The 18,701-nt window shown below is 43.7% G+C and overlaps 1 protein-coding gene across 2 annotated transcripts in view; it reads right to left on the bottom strand.

The window, feature by feature from the left end:
* Positions 1 to 10,592, bottom strand: part of FAR2 (fatty acyl-CoA reductase 2) — a 153,537-nt gene extending 142,945 nt beyond the window's left edge. The window contains exon 1 of one of the 2 annotated variants that reach the window (XM_076345051.1): positions 10,562 to 10,592. The gene's annotated coding sequence lies outside the window, so the exon portion shown is untranslated. Of the gene's footprint in view, positions 1 to 10,009; positions 10,057 to 10,561 lie in introns of those variants that run through there. The other variant, XM_076345041.1, reaches the window with a different exon arrangement.
* Between the last annotated feature and the right edge of the window lie 8,109 nt (positions 10,593 to 18,701).

The following is an 18,701-nucleotide window of genomic DNA, read 5'->3' as shown; positions in this document are numbered from 1 at the left end:
AGCAGAGACAGTCACAAATCAACCTGTCCTCCTACATATGTCACCATCCTGTCTGGGGGAAATCTAGCCTTTCAGAAAAGCGTTCAGCATTAATGCAACTTCAGCCTGTTTATGATTCACCAGCAGAAAGGTGGCTATTGAAATACACCATTTATTACTTGAAAACCAAAGCTGCAGTAAATGCAACATTAACAGGCAAAGGTTTTCCAAGAGGAACCTGAGAAGTAAGACCCCCTCCAAGTGGTATAGTATGAGCAGCTAATGCATCTGCATGCTGTGATTGACTTGCAGTCAGATCAGAGTTTAGTTTTGCGTATGTCGTTGGTTCAACAGTATCACTCTGTTGGTAGAGTCCAGAGACCTCATCTTTAAATATGGGATGTTATCACATCATCTTGGAAGCATATAGTTTCATCTGATCCCTGACTTGCTTGCTGGAAATTGTGGGCGAGTTCATCAGCAGTAAGCAATGCCTAATCAGGTCTTGAAAAACCTTGAGCTAGCCAAAGCAATAGGCTTTCCATTGGTAGAGAATTCAGTGTTACCCTCTGCAGATAAACAACTGCTTCCATCGCAGTTGTATATGGTCCAAAATAAATATTCAGCAGAAAAAATGCTGGACCAAAACACTTGATGCCCCATGCATGGAGCATTCCAGTACCAGGAACATAATATCTCTTCTCCGCATATCAACTGACTTGGACCCTGTAGCAAACAGCAGTGAGCAGGATTTGAGCTAGGAGCCTGTAAAGCACTCATTTTAGCATAAATACAAGACAGCTTTAGAACATGGTGGAGATGGGTTAAATTCTTTTCTGAACCACAGGTATTAATACATAGCTAGCAGTTTGCCTGACACTACATAGCAATGAAGGGTCAGTGGTAGGCCAAAATGAAGGTGAAGTGATACATCTCAGGCATGAAATCAGTCTTTAAGGACACAGACTCCTTATCTCCTCTGTCAGCTTAGTGATGGCAGACCTAGGCAAAGGAACAAAACAAAATGCCTGGGAGAGAACACAGTGATTAGGAAATAGGAGAGATGAAAAAAAAAATTAACTGAGAAATGCATCAAGATCCAACACTTCCCTTCAAATCAATACATTGTTTAGGATGCCCTGAAACCTTGAATTCAAGTATAGTAGAAACCCACAGGCTGCTTTGAGGATACACGGGACAAGGCAGCAGTCACTGAACATAAACATAAGAATGAAGAAAAATTAAAACTACAGCTAGACAGTGTTACGGCAAAAGTTACTGGTTACCTCTAGAACCCTGAAGGTTTTCCACTGAGTTGACAGGTTTGACTACTGCATCTAGGTGCAAGATTTGATGGTTGTTTTGATACATACAACAAAGCATGGCATAAACACCCTGGTACCTCCGGGCTCCTTGCCCTCTCCTGTCTGCAACAGTGTCGTCAAGTTTATTTCAAATACAAACAAAGGCACACACAAAAAAAAGCGCACAGGGGATCACTGACATTTTGTTCCCTACTAGGAGTGTATTAGCTTAGTCACTTTGCTCTGGAGTATCTAATAAAGATAGCAGCAATGGGGACTTGAAGGAGGTCACTGGTAGAAGACAGTGTTATTCAATGTCTGTAATGTCTTGATCTGGGATTTCATTTCTTCCTGCAGATGGCAAACTGAAGGCCTTCATAGGGAAGTACAAGCAGAATCACATCAAAGCAATAATGTATGTTACTGGAGAAAGGATCATAGGGCACATAAAGAGCTAGGCTGAGAAGTTCCAGCTGCAGTCACAGGAATAAAGTGGAATTTACTGCATGCAACGTTAGACTACATGGCTATCAGAGCTCCAGGTTTGCATAAATAGATCTTTTGTCAGAAAAGCAAGCAAATTGTTTCTTTGCAGTCTGCAGGATCAGAGAGAAGTAAAGCAGAGAGGTTGCAGCTATATGAAGCGAGGGTTAACTAAGGATATAATTCTGTCTGTCACATTCAATTTAGAAATGTGAATACATGAGAGTTTGGGTGTCTTATTAATGGCCTGGGGACCAACAGTCTCAGTCTCTTCATAAATTTTTCATCCAACAAAGGAGTTGGGTGCTTTACAGCAATGACATTCAATTCAATAGCCAAAGGAAATCTAGAAGCAGTCCTGGACTGTGACGTTTCCCTTGACTTAAAGCCAGAAGCAATGAATAAGCTGATATCAGTGCATGCAATAGAAGTTTTGCTAAGGGCTCCTTCTGTAACAAAATTTCACCCTCAAAATTGTCCTTAAAATTAGGTTTAAACAGAATCATGCCATCCATTTCAGAGCAGCTGATAACAAAAATAAGTCCCATTGACAGTACTGTGAGCATGTACATTATCAGAAAGTGTTTTATGTTGGGCAGGCAAGTCCTTTTCTCTCTCTCTCTCTTTCTCCCCCCCCCCCGCCTATGACAGAGCACTTCTGTAGTCCCCTACTTGACCTATGGGCATACAATGGGGGAATTTCAGAAGAAACTTATTTATTTTTATACTTAAAGAGGAAGATTTTTAATACTAATGCCCAACAGACTGCATGTTTGTGAATAAGCAATGACAGGTGGTAAAAGCAGATGGTTTTGAAAAGATTTGCGGCAGTCCCTGGCTCCGCCGTCCTAGCGGCTCTGCAGGATACTGGCAGAAAAAGCGGTGCCCCTCTTCTTCCCTTGCCTCACTCGAGAAAGCCAGCAGCAGCCGACCTCACTGGCTGCCACAAAACCAGGATAGGACCGAGAAAGCTCACTTACTCACATTCTTCATCCCACTTCCAAACTCCTCCTGCCTCGTGGCAAAAGCCCAGTCCATCACAAGTCACTGATACAGGCTAACCAGCCGGGTGATCATCTGACAGGAGCCACAAAACGACCTCTGTGTTTGCTGGTCCCAACCAGGAACAGAGCAGGCAGAGCTCCTGGTTTTGGCAGTCTAGCACTGCGGTTATTCACCACAGATCATGACCACTTTGTTTCTGGGAGCTGCTTCTGAATGTGTTACTTCTGACCACACCAGAGGAGGATATCTAAGAGGGGGCACCACTGAACACTCCAGTGCTGAAGCCAGGCACAAATACCTGCCTTCCAGTACAGACCTCTGCTGAAAGCACTAAGCTCTTGTTTCTGAAGGCCTTGGTGATGAAGGAGGCATCTCAGGTGTTTCAACCCTGCACAACCAAACAAACTTTCACTAGTGGTGAATAACCTTGTGCCATTAGTCATAGAGTGATAACTGCAATGGGGAGCAAAGCTCAGAGAAGCACAATTATTCATATAAAAACTCAAAACAGAGACAGCGGGCAAAAAAATTATTTCATAATGTCAATGAGAGCAGTAACAGGAAAGTATATTTCCAAATGAGTGTTGTGCGTTTGGCCAAAGTAGTGCTGACTGCTGCAGCTACAACATTCTCCAAGTTACTGTTACTTGTGCTTAGGGAGCAAAGACTGATGAGAAAACAGTGCTAGCTTCAGGCCGTCATTTTCCGCACGCTGCATCAGCTGTAGCACACCACTAGTTAAAGTCCGCTGTAACTCTCTTTCGAGATATCATAGTACACCTATAAAGATGACTCAGGCAATTTCATATACCACCAATGAATCATTAAATGGTACCACCTCTGGCTACTATCAAACCCATCTGTATAGCCCATTGTTAACTCCATGGTACATCCGTTTCAAAGAACCTTTTAGAAGTCTGCTGTGCTCTGTTAATACCTACACATTTTGTGAATAAATTAAGAATCTCTCTTTTAGGATTTACTAAGGTGTATTGTAGGAATTACGGTCCTGAAAAGGGACGGTACCTTTTCTACATAGCATCTCTGCTTTTCAGATTTTCCTCAGAACCAGGTCTGATTGACTCAATGCCAACATAACACTTAATTCTTGTTTTTCATTTCTTTAAACAGTGTAAGCGTATAGCTTTGTAAGAATCTTTCCCTTATTGTTCATCTATAGCATTGTTTACAAAATTGCAATCAATTTACATTTTCATAATTTCACTCACAGTATCAAGGTAGTTTCTGAAGGAATATTCTAGAGACGGTTGTGACACTACAATGTATTTATATTCAGTATCCCCTGAATAAGAAAAGGCCCTCCTGAACCATCTACGGCAAAATAAATCCACATTCTTTACAGGAAATTAGGGAACCTTTCTTTCCTTCAATCAACGGGGTTTATGGTTGCTTTCAGGAAGATAAAACAAAAAAGGGAGTTGTCAATCCAGCTGGCCCCAATTTTATAAAGCATTGCAGAAACAACTGTGAAAACTCAGTTTGCTATAAAGGTGGACACAAGCCATTCAAACCTGGAATCAAAAACTTACTTTTGTTTCCAGAGAACACCCCATGGTAAAATTGGCTCTCACCTTTGGGCAGAATAAAACGTGGATCTGGGCTTGGATAACGCAAGGCTGAAAGACAGCTTTAGAAATTAAATTGAAAGCATCCAGGTTTGTGACTAGTCCTGCCATTCCTGCATGTATTAACTGGTCATTAAGTTTTGTATTTGTTCTGTTAACCCCACAGGACAACTTACTGCTTCTCAAAGCAGATATAAGTGATGGATACTGGCATAACGGGTTAAAAATGAAATGAAGTATGAGGAAAACCTGTAATATGCATCTCTTAGGGGCACAGCTGCTCCACAATTACTTTCAGCAAAGAGAAAACACTGGAGTTAAACACAGTAGTGTATTTTTTTGGCACAAGGTATCTTTTTCTGTGAGCATGGGTGGAAGAACAGAGCCCCATGCAATTTCCAGTCACTTGAAACTGCCTAAGCGTAGGTACACACACAGAGAAACACATGTACAAGCAACTCTTGCAAAAGACAGCTAATACAAGCTTAGGACTGGACACAGTTATAGTCAAATTACAGGTATTTTTGCCAAAACTTCAATATGCCTCATGCTTTAACAAAAACGAATGGAGCCAGAGATTTGAGTGATAGGGGATTTCCAGTTTCCAATAATTACCAATAGAACATTAATTATATGCCTACACACAAGATCCTACTATTGACTATTTCACTATGTAAAGACCTAATTAGCTGTAATTTTAACACTGTATATCACCCAGACAACTACATTTTCTAAAGGAAGCCGGAAAGCACTATTTAGATGAGAACTTAAAAAAAACCCAAAAAAACACTACACACCACACCAGACAAAACATCTACCTCAGACGGTGTTAAAAAACCGTGAGTTATAGGCTTACCATTCAAAAATTGAATGGAAAAAATATAATAAAAGACAAAGCATCCACTGTAGTATACTCTTTGCTGTGATAACAAATGAAAATGAACTTTTGCCAGACCTGGCTGCGTATAAAGAGGGCTGAGGTGCTACAAGTGCCATGGTGGCACTACACAGCAGTCCACGGGGACTGATTCACAGAAGTCCAGGAGACCTCACAAGAGAGAGCAAACTAGGGAAATGCCCCATGACTGCTCCCTATGGCTCTGACCATCCCGTGCTGAGAAATTACTGTTGTCGATATCATCATAGCAACAAAGAACTCACACCACAAACCTGGGCTTTATCAGCACGGGCCATGTGCAAACACAGAGCAAGAAAAGAGAGACTGTAGCTGAAGTAGTCTGCAATTTAAATACAGGACAGGCAGACTTAGAAGCAACAGGAGTGGTGGCAAGGGTATAAATCAGGTCAGTGGCAGAATTGATCCCAAAACCTGAATTCAGAGCTCTACATCCTGAGGAGAGGGAGCTAAGTTTTTAGCATGCCAGAGTAAGGCCCCACCTCCTTCAAGAATACAGGTATTTAAAACAACTTTTTGTCCTTCAAGTTTCCTCTTTCACTCGGTTCATCAGGCCCTTGCAGAGTATGTCTACACAGGTGACTGGACAGACAGGTACCTCTCCTCATTCTCCAAATTGGTCAGATATAAGCCAAACCCAGTCTGGAAGCCATGCAGAAGTGCTAACACAGCACTGAGCAAGCTCGTTAGGCTGCAGGTCCATCATCTTTTTAATCTGGTTCAAATGGGACTCCTACCAAGCGCGATGAGGACCAGCCTGCTCTTCCCCCAACTGCACGTCTCTGCTGACTCCTCAGTGCATTTTAGTCATGCATTGAGCCAGAGCCTGGAACTCATCCAACTGAAAACCAGGCCAACAGCAAGAACAAGAGCGGATTTGCATTTGGCCACAAGTGGTAGTACCAGCACAAGCGAGAGATCAGGAATGTGTAGCCAGAGGTGAGGTAGGAAGGCTGACCCTTTGGCAGGAGCCCACATTTATGGCAAACTAAAATGACCACTGAACCACTGCCTCTGCCTTGCAGAGAGGCAAGTTTTGGTTAGCTCCAGCACAGCTTCACCTTAATACAGGTGAACACCTCCCAGACAAGCACTGCCTTTGTGCAATAGCTTGTTGTGCCAGTGAAGTGAACGTGCCTCAGATGATACATATTTCTAGGTATGTCTGGAGATGTCTAACTCTTTCCATGACCTACCGCTAATAACTTAGATAATGTTAATCTCACTGGACAGCACTGCAATATTCAAACTTTCATTTCTTAAGCCTCCTCTGTGGACCCAGGACCCTTAGGGAACAAGAATGCTATATTTTTTAATAGTAATAATGGGATAATAATGCAGCTACAGAGCAATGCTAACATTATCCCCTGCAGCAATTATCCTCAACATTTTCCTACAAACACAGCAAAACCAAACAATATAATAAGATAAGCAATAGTCCCCAGATGAGTTGAGCACTCATCAGTAGAGTTTCCCCCACCCCACTGAGTTACTCTCCACTGCCCTTCAGCTTCTATGAACTACTCGGATCTGTAATATCTCCTTCCCTATGCCCTCATTTACATGATCTGTCCCTTGTATAGATCAAAATTACTTGTCATTGGGAAAAAAACCCTGGCAAATTGATCAGAATTAGGAGCTTCCTACATGGAATGTAAGGAAAAAAAAAAAAAGAAAAGTTTTTGTTACAGTGATAGTCTAATGCTCCAGACTGCCCCTTTTGAGCAAGGGTCTACACTCTGCCACAGGACTTGAAATCAGCGGTATACGAGAGATTTATGAAGACACCAGCCACTCATGCGTGTTCCTCTACCATGCCATGCAGACCAAATGGCAGTCTCTGTGCCTTTGGTCATATTACCCGTATTCCCTGCCACAATCCTTCTGCCCTGTCATTACCCATGTTCTCCATGCCAGCACCCCCACACCTCCCCAATCTCCCCCCCTCCCCCGAGATCCAGGTCTGTCAGATCTGAACTGATTTTGGGGAAAGCACAGGAAGTTTATCAGTGAAAGCTGCCTCCATAACAGAGCTGCAAATTTTGTGCTTCTGTTAACAGGCCATTCCCTGGCAGACTCTCTCTAGATTCTTCTTTTTTTGCCCAGCTGTCATGCTACAGCTTTTATTGACTCAGGCTTTTCTTACATGGTCTTCAAGATGTTTTAAAACTACATTTCCCCACCACTAATCTAAACAGATCTAAAGATCTAAGTCTTAATAGGGATTAGAACTGAAACCCAAATTGGCAGAACTGAGGAATTTGCAGCTTTGTTATAGTATCAGATGCATCCTCGAACATCCTCTAAATATAGTAAAAGGCTGGCCTAAATCTGCTATTGCTTCATATTTAATTCAGATACCTTTGAGTGAGTGCATCTCCCCCCCAGTCTTCTATTCTCATCACCTATGTATTGAAGTTTATGGTGACTTTAACTTAGACAAACACCCCAGAACACAGAGGAAATGTTTTAAAAACTTGTTTCTACAAAACTATAGTTTATCAGAGGGAGAGAACACAATAGATCTGGAGATTAAAGCACTATAACAAGGATTTTACAACTTCTCTAAAACAACTATCAGTGTAATTTTTAAACTATGTAGTTACTTTAAAGAGAAGATAAGTACATTATACAGTAATGAACAGAACTTGCACCTTCCTATTCAAGAACATTACAGGTAAGCAGGAAATGATGATGCTTTTGATACAGTAGATGAAAATGAAAACAAACTCCAGTAGCAGATCTCTGAACTGCCATCAGCTTCTTATCAAGTGGAGTTGAAGGTTCCCAGAACACCAGCACATGCAGAAAGTTACACTCTAAAGTAACGTGCCAAAGCAATGTGAGCTTTGGTATTAAAAGCTTCTGAAAGGCCATGCATTTTTTTACACCTTTGGGATCAGCTAATAGTTCAATTTTACACTTAATACAAATTCAAGTGAACCAGGATTAGAGCAGATATGGATTTTCGTGTACATTTTTCTAGCCTAATAATGACCTTCACAGAGAGCAAAATCTCAGTCTAAACGAAGACGCAAAACTGGTCTTTTGATTGAATGTATAGTGCAATATTTCTGGGTGAAGCAACTCCCATTTAGTTTTACTGCTTCCCAACGCAAGCTAATGGTCTGTCATTAGTTATTTGTCTCTCTAGTTATGCCCTTAAAAGGCTCCGAGGCAAACGCGTAAAAGCAAATTGTTCTGAGTAACAACATTACTGTAAAGGACTGTATCAGACAAGACAAGGTCACATGTCTCTAGTTTCTAGAAAACCGAGGATATCCTCACAGGATCCTGTAACAAAATTTGGGTTAAATCTTTGTGGTGCCATGTGGGTGGGTGGGCAGCAGGGGTATCCAGTAATTTCCCAATCAAGAGACAGAAAACAGCACCAAGACTCAGAATAAGAAGCCCTCCTCATACGACTAAAACTCTATTGCTGTCTAATACTACACTCAAAAAAAAAAAAAAAAAAAGTATGGGCCTAATAGCAGGGAAAACAAAAAGGCAAGCCTCCCCTAAAATTATATTGGATCTTCCTATTTTTTTTATAGCATCGCACTGAAGATTACCCCTACCCGGAGCAAACCCTGCTGTGAAACAGCAGAAGCCGCTCACCACACTCCTCTCCTCATTCATAGGGGTTGCATTCCGGCTTGAACTTTGCAAGGAGAAGCCGAAGCGCCGGCTGGGCTGGGGCCGCCGCTCCCTCCCGGGACACCGCCCAGCGCCGGGGGTCCGGCCCGGCCCGGCCCGGCTCCGCGCCGGCCACCCACGGCTCCCCGCTGCCCCGCCGCGCTGGGTCGGGGCTTGTCCCCGGGCCACGGTACCTGCCCGGCACGACCCGACCCGACCCGGCCCGGCCCCGGCGGAGCCTCCCGCCACGGCGGCAGCCGCGGGCGCGGCAGCCAGCCCGGCCCCGCCGCCCCCGGCCGGCTCCCCGTGCCGCCTTCCTCGCCTCCTGGGCATCGTCCCTCCACAGCGTCGCCTCCTCCTCCTCTCCCCCACCCTTCCCCCCTTTTTTTTTTTTGGCTTCCCCCCCGATGTCCCCCAGCGGGTTGTAACCTTTTCCGACCAATTCCTGTCCCCAAACCGCTGCCCCCACCTTCCCTAGCACACAAGCAACTCCCGGCAAAGAAAAGGAGGAGGAAAAAAGAAAAAGAAAGAAGGAAGAAAATTACAAACCGCTCCTCGCCCTTTGGGTCTGATGCTATATATCCGGCCGGGGGAGGGAGGAGCAGCGCCTCTGCTCTGCCTTCCCCTCTGCCGCCTCTCGCACCGAGCGGCTGCGGCCGCGCGTACCCGGGGAGGAGGCTGCCGGCCCGGGGATGCGGACCAGCTCAGGCCGCCCGCGTTCGGCTCCTCTCCTCCGCCTTGCCCGGCCCTGCTTCCGTGCGGCCGAGCTCAGGTTAAACGGCAAGCGGCGTGGCTCTGCAGCGGGAGCCGCTAGGCACGCCAAGCGCACCGGGGGTGGGGGAGAGGGGCCATCCCCGGCAGGACTCGGCCCCGTGCCCCCCGCCTCAGGCCGCTCCTTCTCCCCCGGTCCCCGCCGCTGCCGGCATCGCCCAGCGGCAGTGAGGCAAAGCCGTTTCGCTGCCCCCTCCCTGCGCAACCTGCCTCCGCCGCTCCCCCCGTCAGCCGTGCCGCAGGGTACCCGGGCACGCCGCAGCAGCCCCCGGAGGAAGTCAGAAGAGCAGGCGAGAGAAGGCTCCCTCCCGGAGGGCTCCTCTCCTTACCGGGGTGGCGGGTCTCCTCTGCCGGCGCGGCCGCCTCCGGGCTCCCCGGGGCGCTGGGGCCGGAGCGGCGCGCAGCGCAGGGGCCGAGCGGCGGCTCCTCAGCGCCTCCCCGAGCCCCTTCCCTGCCCTCGTCCTCCTCCCACCTCCGCCTGCCACGGAGAGCGGCAGGGCTGGGCGTGAGCGGGCAGCCGGGGTTGCGGGAAGGAGGGCTGGGCTGCAGCCCCTGCCCGCGTCCAGGAGGTGAAAGGAGACGGCCAGCGAAGGGGGGGGACCGAAAGCTTTCTAAATCCATGACGAAGGGGCAGGGCAAGTGGTCCCTCGGGTGTCCTCCAAGGTTACTACACATCCTTCTCTCTTCGGCTTAAAGCAAAATTTACCTCGTGTTTAAAATGATCGGGAAGAAGGTTGTACACAGAAACAGTTATAAAATCGGCATATTAAGTTAATTACACAATTTGTTGTATAAGCACTAGGAAGAAAATTGACTCTATCCCAACCAAAACCAGGACAAACCCAGACATGCAGCGTACCTACTCAGCCACGAATACCTACCTTTGCCACGAATATTAATTTTCTCACTTCAGCTATAGAAGATACACCCTCAGAAAGATCTTTTCAACCCAATATGAGAATCAGCAAGATGTGGTGCTTTTATATCCTCTTATTACACTTACAGTATGTATAACCATTAATTAATTTTACAAGGTTGTGTTTATCTAATTACTGTATTCAATTTATTAATGCTGAAAAAAAGCCAGCCCCAGAGAGGTTGGGTAAGATGCCCACTGATGACTGAATCAGTATCAGAGCCGTCAGCAGAACTCCACACACAAAGGGATTAGGTACTACACCCACAGTTGCAGTACTCCAGCCTCTAGCTCCTTTCTTGAGAAGCTTAAAGGCTACAGGTGCCTGCCATTTCCACATGAGAGCTCCCTGCCCATGTCTGTCTGCACACCCGGGCACTAGTAGTTAAAGCCTAAGACTAGGTGAAATCTCCAAAGCCTTCATATTTTCACCCAATTCTGGCTACTGTCCTTACAGTACACGTCCCACTACTCTTAAGGTGACACATGGGCATGGGGCTCTAAGACCAATGTGGACCGTAGAAGCCCAAATTGCCCAGGACACAAGATCTGTGTCAACTGCTCTCCACACTACACCTACAGAGTTGGAGTAGGGTTGTATGTGTGGGGTCAGATAGAGGTGTTCAGGGAATTCATCCCACACAAAGGGGTAGGATGTAGAGCACATTGTCTTCATCATTTGTATAGATGTAAGAAAGGCTGCTGCCTTCACAAATAAGTAGATGCTATCTCAATGGATTGGAGCACTCAACAGGAGAGTGGAAGCTCAGGCTTCAATTTAATTTTTTTCTTTACAAGGAAAAACAACCTACAACGTCTTTTACGGTTGGACTCAATGATCTTAAGAGTCTTTTCCAACCTAAATGATTCTATGATTCTAGCAAAGGAGTTTCGGATTCATTCATTGGAAATGTAGCAGGAGGGAACTTGCAAGGAGAGAAACCACAGGAAGTGGTTCTTACCCAAGGAAGTCCCAGCTATTTGCAGAGTGACTGATGGTTGCTGGGATAATTCTGAGTAAGCAGGGTTTTGGTTGCCTACATCTCAGGCATATCCTTTAACATAAACATCTGCCTTGACAGACTGGCCAGGTCTCTGTCTAAACTGAAAAAGCCATACCTGAACTGCCAGCTGAAGGCAACTACTTGGCACCAAAATGGGGAGCAAGTAGACAAAGATGTGAATTAATAGAATAGGCAATCAGGGGTGGCTTTGTTCAAAGACCATAATCTTGCAGTCCGAAAAATAACCAGAAGGAAAGTTTCTGGGAAGCACAGAACGAGAGAGAACTATTGCTAGCATTATCTTTCAGGACATTGAATAGAGAGCTTGATAGGCATCAGTTCTTGCAGAAACTCTTTAAAGAGACATTGCGTGGGAGACAAAGTGCATTCAAATCTACGAACCTATAGAAATTCCTTTGTGAAGTTTTGAAAAAGCAGGCAGGCTTGAAGAACAGTTCCCAACTACGAGCCAGTTAGGACATTAAACAGGTAGCGTGTCAGAGACAGTTTGTGACAGCTTCCCAGAAATCTCTAGAAAAAAGTTGAGAGGATAATTTGGTTAAGGAGATGAGGAAACAAGAAAGAATCATTAAAACAGTGCCAGCCTGAGAAGGCTACCCTTTGAACCAATGAACTGAAGGTAGTAATGCAGCTCTCAAATGTGTCAAGGGCTGGGGGAAATCTAGAGGCTCGGCTGAAAAAAAATGCCTTTTAGCTAGTTAAAGTAGTACCTCACAAATGCTTAAAAGGAGTAAAAAATGTAAACTCTCCAGGGTACTCTGCCCTCAGGGAAAAATGAGAGAGATTAGCCTTCATTGGTCTTTCTTGAGTAACCCTCTTAATTCTGTCATTAATTGCAGTGACTGAGCTGGAGAAAGAGCTGTTGCAAGCCTGGGACTTAGTGCATATTACAAGGATGAGGCGTGAGTTTAAAACCGACTTTGCTAGAGATTGCATACACCTGAACTTCTATCTAAAGCAGTATAAGGAAGACATAAAAGTAGGAAAGTTAAATTTTACATCAAACTACCATTAAATGATTTGATGCAAAACTGCTTAAGGGAAGTTGCCTGATGAGGGTCCATGAAGCTAGTATTGGAAGAATCGGAACAGCACTTCTCTCACTTCCTTTGACAATGGGCCCTAACTCTACATCTAATGGATTACCGAGGGGCAGATGATCAGGATGAAAGAGTTGAATGTTTGAAACACATAACTGAGTATCTTTGGGACAGATTAGCCTCAGTACAAACCCCCCCATCTTTTATGGATGATGAACTAAGGAACTTTACAATTGCTTCACAGAAATTAGGGAAGGTTGAGCAGTTTAATTCCTGCAAAGTCAGTCAATAATCTTTCTGTTGCAATTGCAGATCTGTACCAGATGCAATGATGCCTTACTGTAACCTGTTGACTTAGGCTTTACCCAGTGTCTCATTTCAACACAGGCCAAAGCACAAACATCACCTGGTGAGGACTTGTGGTTCTTTCCCCCTTCATATGGCAAATTCAGGAGTATGGTTTAGGTATGAAAAGTTTTGTTTCAAATAGGCTATGGATTCAAAATGAAGTGTACCTCTTTTGCAGGTGTAACAGTACATACTGTCTCCTTGAAAAAAAGCCAAACCCCAAGAAACTAATTTTTCCTCGAGCTTGATTTACACACCTTTACATTATTAAAATTTAGAGACCTCAAGAGAATGTCAACAAAGCCTTAGGAGCACAAAACCAAGGAAGCATTTAAACAGAGTAAAAACTTAAATACCTAAAAACAAACCTCAGGTCATTCACAGGCCATTAGTGCAAGAATCCTATTCTAGCAGGGGTATAGTTTCATCCAAATGCAAGACTGAAGTGCTTAATCTGCTCATTTACATAAGAAAATGAATCGCGTACAATTTCTTAAGAAATTAATTTATAGTCAAGTAACTGGCCTAGTTGCAGTTTATCTGTGGTATATCTTAGTTTTACCAGAAAAAAAATCCCACAACAGCTGATTACTTTAAAAGCCACTCTATGACGCTGACGTCTTTTAATAGATGAAGCACTACAGAACTTCATTGCTGTTAAAATAAACATCACTGGCAGTAATTCTGTATGGTGCCCACACTTGGTTGAACACCCAAAATCAGTTTAGTACTCATCTTGAGTCTTAAAAGGCTGGGTAGAACATTTGTGACCAGCTCTTGAAAAATACTATTACATATTTTGAGGTTAGCTGTTATTCTGAACATGGAATTACTATTAGCCACAAGAATCTTTTCAACAACTTCAGAAATAATAAACACAGATATGGGATTTTGTTTGTTTGGTTGGTTTTGTTTGTTTCTTTTAAATACGAGCAAAGCAGCTTAGTCTGAAGAAACAGTACAAGAACCCAGAAGATCTACAAACTGGCAAAAAAGAATCCAGATCCTTAGGGCTATCAACATATCAGAAATCTAAGGGAATCTAAGGGTAAAGTTTCAGCAGCCATTTTAATATTACTGTTTATTTTTCTAATAGAAATTGCTAAAGCTGTCTGACTGCTGAAATTTATTTTATCCCCCACTCAACCTTCTTCAACAACTTCTTTTAAGCTTGCCTTTTTCATGCCTCATTTCAATAGAGAAAAATACTTTTCTTTTATTGAAAGCTTGAGGAAATGTAGTTGGATTATTCTGGAATATAGTCTGTATACTCTCAGATATGAGTACTTCACAGATTGAATTAGGTGTTATGGACATGGATCTCAAAAAACAGTAGAAATTGGGGTCTTCATCCTTAGTTTGTCAGGAAGATCTGATGCCCTTTACACCAACTAAGGAAGTACTAACATTACTCATTAATATCTGTGTGAATCCTGTTTGTTACATCTGAGTTCGTCCTGCTTCCTCTATCTGAGACCAGAGCTAAACAGAGGAGGCCTCAACTTTAACAAGAGCATCATCAGGACGACAAATGTAAGCTACTTCTCTTCTTCCCAAGTTCAGCTACGTGAGGGTATGAAGGCAGGTCCTCCGTTCAGACAAAGACTTCTCCAACTCCTGGCTTTAGCTGCAGTGCTGACCAGCATCCCTGGTTTACCACAGACATGAGAATAACCACTTTGGCTTTTGACCCACAGACAGAAAAATGGTTTGTTTTATCTGGGCAAACATATGTTCTAGTTTCCCCACTTGAGATCATGCTTACAGGTAAAATGATGCTGTCTTGCATTAGATCCTATTGCCACCTAAGCATACACTACTCACATTAGGAAAGAGCTTAAAATGTTGCACGCTTTGCAGGTTTGACAACTACCTTATAGAGAGGTTCACTGCCTGCTATTTAGTAGATGGGGAAATCTGGGGTTCACATCATACCCAGCGGCCCAAAACAAAACATCTCTTCATTCTCCTGGGGCACACTGTTAGCAAAGGCTCTCTTAACCAGGATCAAGATCTAGTCAAAGAACATCTGTGAGAAAGCATGTGAGAAAATTCAGGTAGGCAAGGATTAGATCGTGTTGTAAAACTCTTTCTGTGCATTAAATACGCACACCTCATAGTGTTCTAGCTCTTCACCGTGTTGATGGCACAACCCTCTGGGCAAGAAAGAGGCCACACAACTCTCAAATTTCACAGCCTGTGTGAAACACCCTTCACTCTTTCTCCAAGCAAATGGAAAAAAGACATTGTGATAATATTTCTGGTTTTATACTTGCTTGAGAAAGTAAGCTTTATCAGAGTAATCATTATGTTGGCGTTCACAAGGAATATTTCATAACTTTTTTAAGAAATTCTTTTCCTGAGGGCATTTAATGCTTGATTTTGTGGCCTCTCTTTTAGTTAAAAGGACTCATTTAACAGTATCAAACGTATGCAATGAGTACCATTTCAAAAATTCCCTTTAAGAGAATTTTGTGTCAGTCTTTACCTTGTGCTTCCATCAAGGCAAGTTTTAATGCCACCTTCCTCTCTCACGTCAAAATTATTTTCTTCAAAGTCTCTTGAGTAAAACAGAACATGGAGAATAACTCAGAGGTAGGGGCAGGTCCAGCCACTGCTCCTGAAGTGTCTCCATGTGTGGCGGAGAGTCCATTCCCTTTTTAGGCCAGAACCTTACCTGATGTGAATTGATGTAGCTCTGCCAATTCCCTTTTACTGGCGTAATAGAAGGAGAAGGAAGAAAGGCAGCTGGCAAGATGTTTGCAGTATAAAAACACAATTTACAAAGACTGGTGCTGCTGTCATAATCATACAGTTACTGAAGCAAGACGATCTCCTGCAGGAGCATCCAGGAGATGCTAAGCGCAATGCACACGTGCAGTCCCTCATGTATACACCATTCAGCATGGGCTCTTTAGGTTCACAACTGAGCTTTCCTAGCTGGCTGCGGAGAATCTTTTTAACCAAATACTTAAAAGCCCATGCCTGAAATATTTATTTCAAACTCAATTTTCTAGTCATGATTGATATAAATCACAAAGTTTATTGCTTGCTTAGAAAACTACAGCATCTGTAGTAGCACTGCCTTATTTTAAGATTGTATTTCTCACTAAAGAACCCCAACAGAGTATGTCAAGGTCTCAGATAGGATTGTTCCACATGCACTATCCAGATGCTGATCAGCTCGAGAAGCAATAATAATCTGTCTGAAGTCTTGTGGGAGTGTGTAGAAAACAAGTGTTACATGCTTTTTTAGGATAAGATGGACAAGGAAGAACAGCATGAGAACAGTACGGAGTCAAAACATCTGCAGTTTCCTCTGAAGAGGACTGCAAGTACTTTGATACACTGGGAAACTCATGCTACAGGTTCTCAAAACTCACTCTTGAGCATGAATTTTTTTGTTGTTTTGTTTTCATTTTATTAAAAGATAAGCTTTCTTTGGCTCCTTCTAAGAGCCAGTGTTTCTCTGAATTCTTGCCAATGAGAGCGGTTCAATCTTTTTGAGGTACTCCGAGCAAAGCAATCATTTTCCATTAAGCTTTCCATTAAGCATCCAGAAATATAACAGAAAGCATAAAAAATTAACCTTGTTTTTCCCCAAAAAAATTTCTACTTGTGGCTTTAAAAAGTTGCAGCTTGACCTGTGATATTTATGTTGTTTAGAGGTTGAAGTTGCCCTATTACCACTGCAATACAGGAAGGGAATTTCTGAGGGGAGATGACTTTAGGTAATATATAATGCTACACTTATCTTGCACTTACATTTTGATAATATACTGCTTATTCAGATGAAGATTCTGAACCACAGCTAGCAGGATCACCTGCTCCAGGAGCACACGTATAAAACAGACTGCAGAGCAGCACAGAGATAGTTTAGCTGTCGTGAAAAACCTAACTGTGGGTGGAGGCCTATGGGCATAATAATAAACCCCCCCCCCAAACCAGTAACTATTAAGTTTATTCTAAGCCCTGTGAGATGATGCCAGAAAATCATGTCTTTATTAAAACAATTTTAACCAGCCACTCACTCCTACTTATGGCTGCCAAGCTTCATTGATCTGAGGGACTGGATTGAAATTTCTTTTACATAATGCTTATTTAGCAACCAAATGTTAAATGAACACGTGCTATCTCTATGGCTTCCAGTACACAGTTCTGATATTTCTGACTTAGCAAGTCAGCTTGCCCTCTAATCTTTTCTCCAATACGGTTGGTACTCTGGATTTGGAAAGGATCTATCTTCTGCAACTTTTATAAGACTGTTGCAGAAGGAGTGAGGCTGCACTTCACTCGTAAGAGAGAAGCAACAATACACTTTATTGATAGAAAACAGTGAGTTAAAGTGTGAGTTAACAAAGTTCACTAGTAAATGCGACAGTGATTTAAAAAGATTCGATGGCAAGGTACACTTGATTATTTACTGCATAGAGGACAGGGTCAGACAAAACTGTCAGGGAGACCCTCCCATTGAGTCATGAGGTTCAGAAAGGACCCCCTTGCTTTCTAAACTCCTTCTCAGAGAGGGGTCTAGGTGCGGCTGGATCCAATCCTAGTCCCAGACTTGGTCAACTGTTTATGTCTAAAGGATTATATATGCGCAATCAATCCTTTATATCACTTAGCTAAGATTTCAAAGTTTAGCATGCTATTAGTCACTTACCGAGGATCTGTTGCGGCAAGGAATCTCTCAACCTCGAGGAGTAACCTTGAGAGTCGTCCCTACTCAAGAGGAGATCCCCCTGTGCAGCCCGCTGCCCTGCAGGAGAGCTCGAGGGGCCCTGGGCTGTCCACTATTTATAGAGTAAGGTGATTGACTTATAGTCATATTTGCATATCAGCCAGTCGTTTGACTCACTGCTCCAGGCAGCCCTTGGCTACTGTGTTGCCATCCGTCCCCAAAGTCCAGGTAACCTGGGTGCAGCCACAACAACCCCCACAGGGGGTCATTGCTTACGCAGGGCAGGGGGGAGCACACCGCCACAAAGACCCACAGTTACAACATGGCCAGCGTGCACACACATTACACAAAACTATTATCCCATTGGTTTCTACAGTGCTGTGAATACCATTTTTATTAGGTCAGAGTCATGATCCGTGTTGCTGGATGATGGCACAAGTGAAGCAAAATGAAGCAAATAAAACTTGACTCAGGACTTGTTCACCTGAATTTCTGCCTTGCTGCTGTCCATGCGGGAGGCTGGAAGCACACTCACAGAGTTGCCTGCAGAGAGCTTCCAGACTGATCTTCTTTCAAGGCTGTGGGGACTTCAGCCAGCTTGTCCTCACACAAACACTCTCTGGGTTGTGGCTATGCTCCAGTTCTGCTGATGTGACAGCAGTCACACAGATGCACAGCCCCTCTTTCCTACCCGCGCTGAGCCAGGATATGTCAGCCAATCTTCAAAGTTCACACACCCATCACTATACCCGGCCCAATACCCATCACTGTACCCCACCCCACCTTTACAGTTGGACTTGATCCTAAAGGTCTTTTCCAAACTAGATGATTCTATGATTCTGTAATATATACCAAGTGAGTGAAGCAAACTGAAACGTAATGGAAGATGTGTTTTTTGAATCATCTTTTAGACAAATCCTAAAATTCTGATTAATGGAGTAACAGACATTTGAAATGTAATGAATGAGTCAAACGCCAAACAGAAGATTAATTGCCACATATTACAAACAA

This window comes from Aptenodytes patagonicus, chromosome 1 (assembly GCF_965638725.1).
Source record: "Aptenodytes patagonicus chromosome 1, bAptPat1.pri.cur, whole genome shotgun sequence".
NCBI classification, from domain to species: domain Eukaryota; kingdom Metazoa; phylum Chordata; class Aves; order Sphenisciformes; family Spheniscidae; genus Aptenodytes; species Aptenodytes patagonicus.
This window is presented reverse-complemented; position numbering and strand designations above follow the sequence as displayed.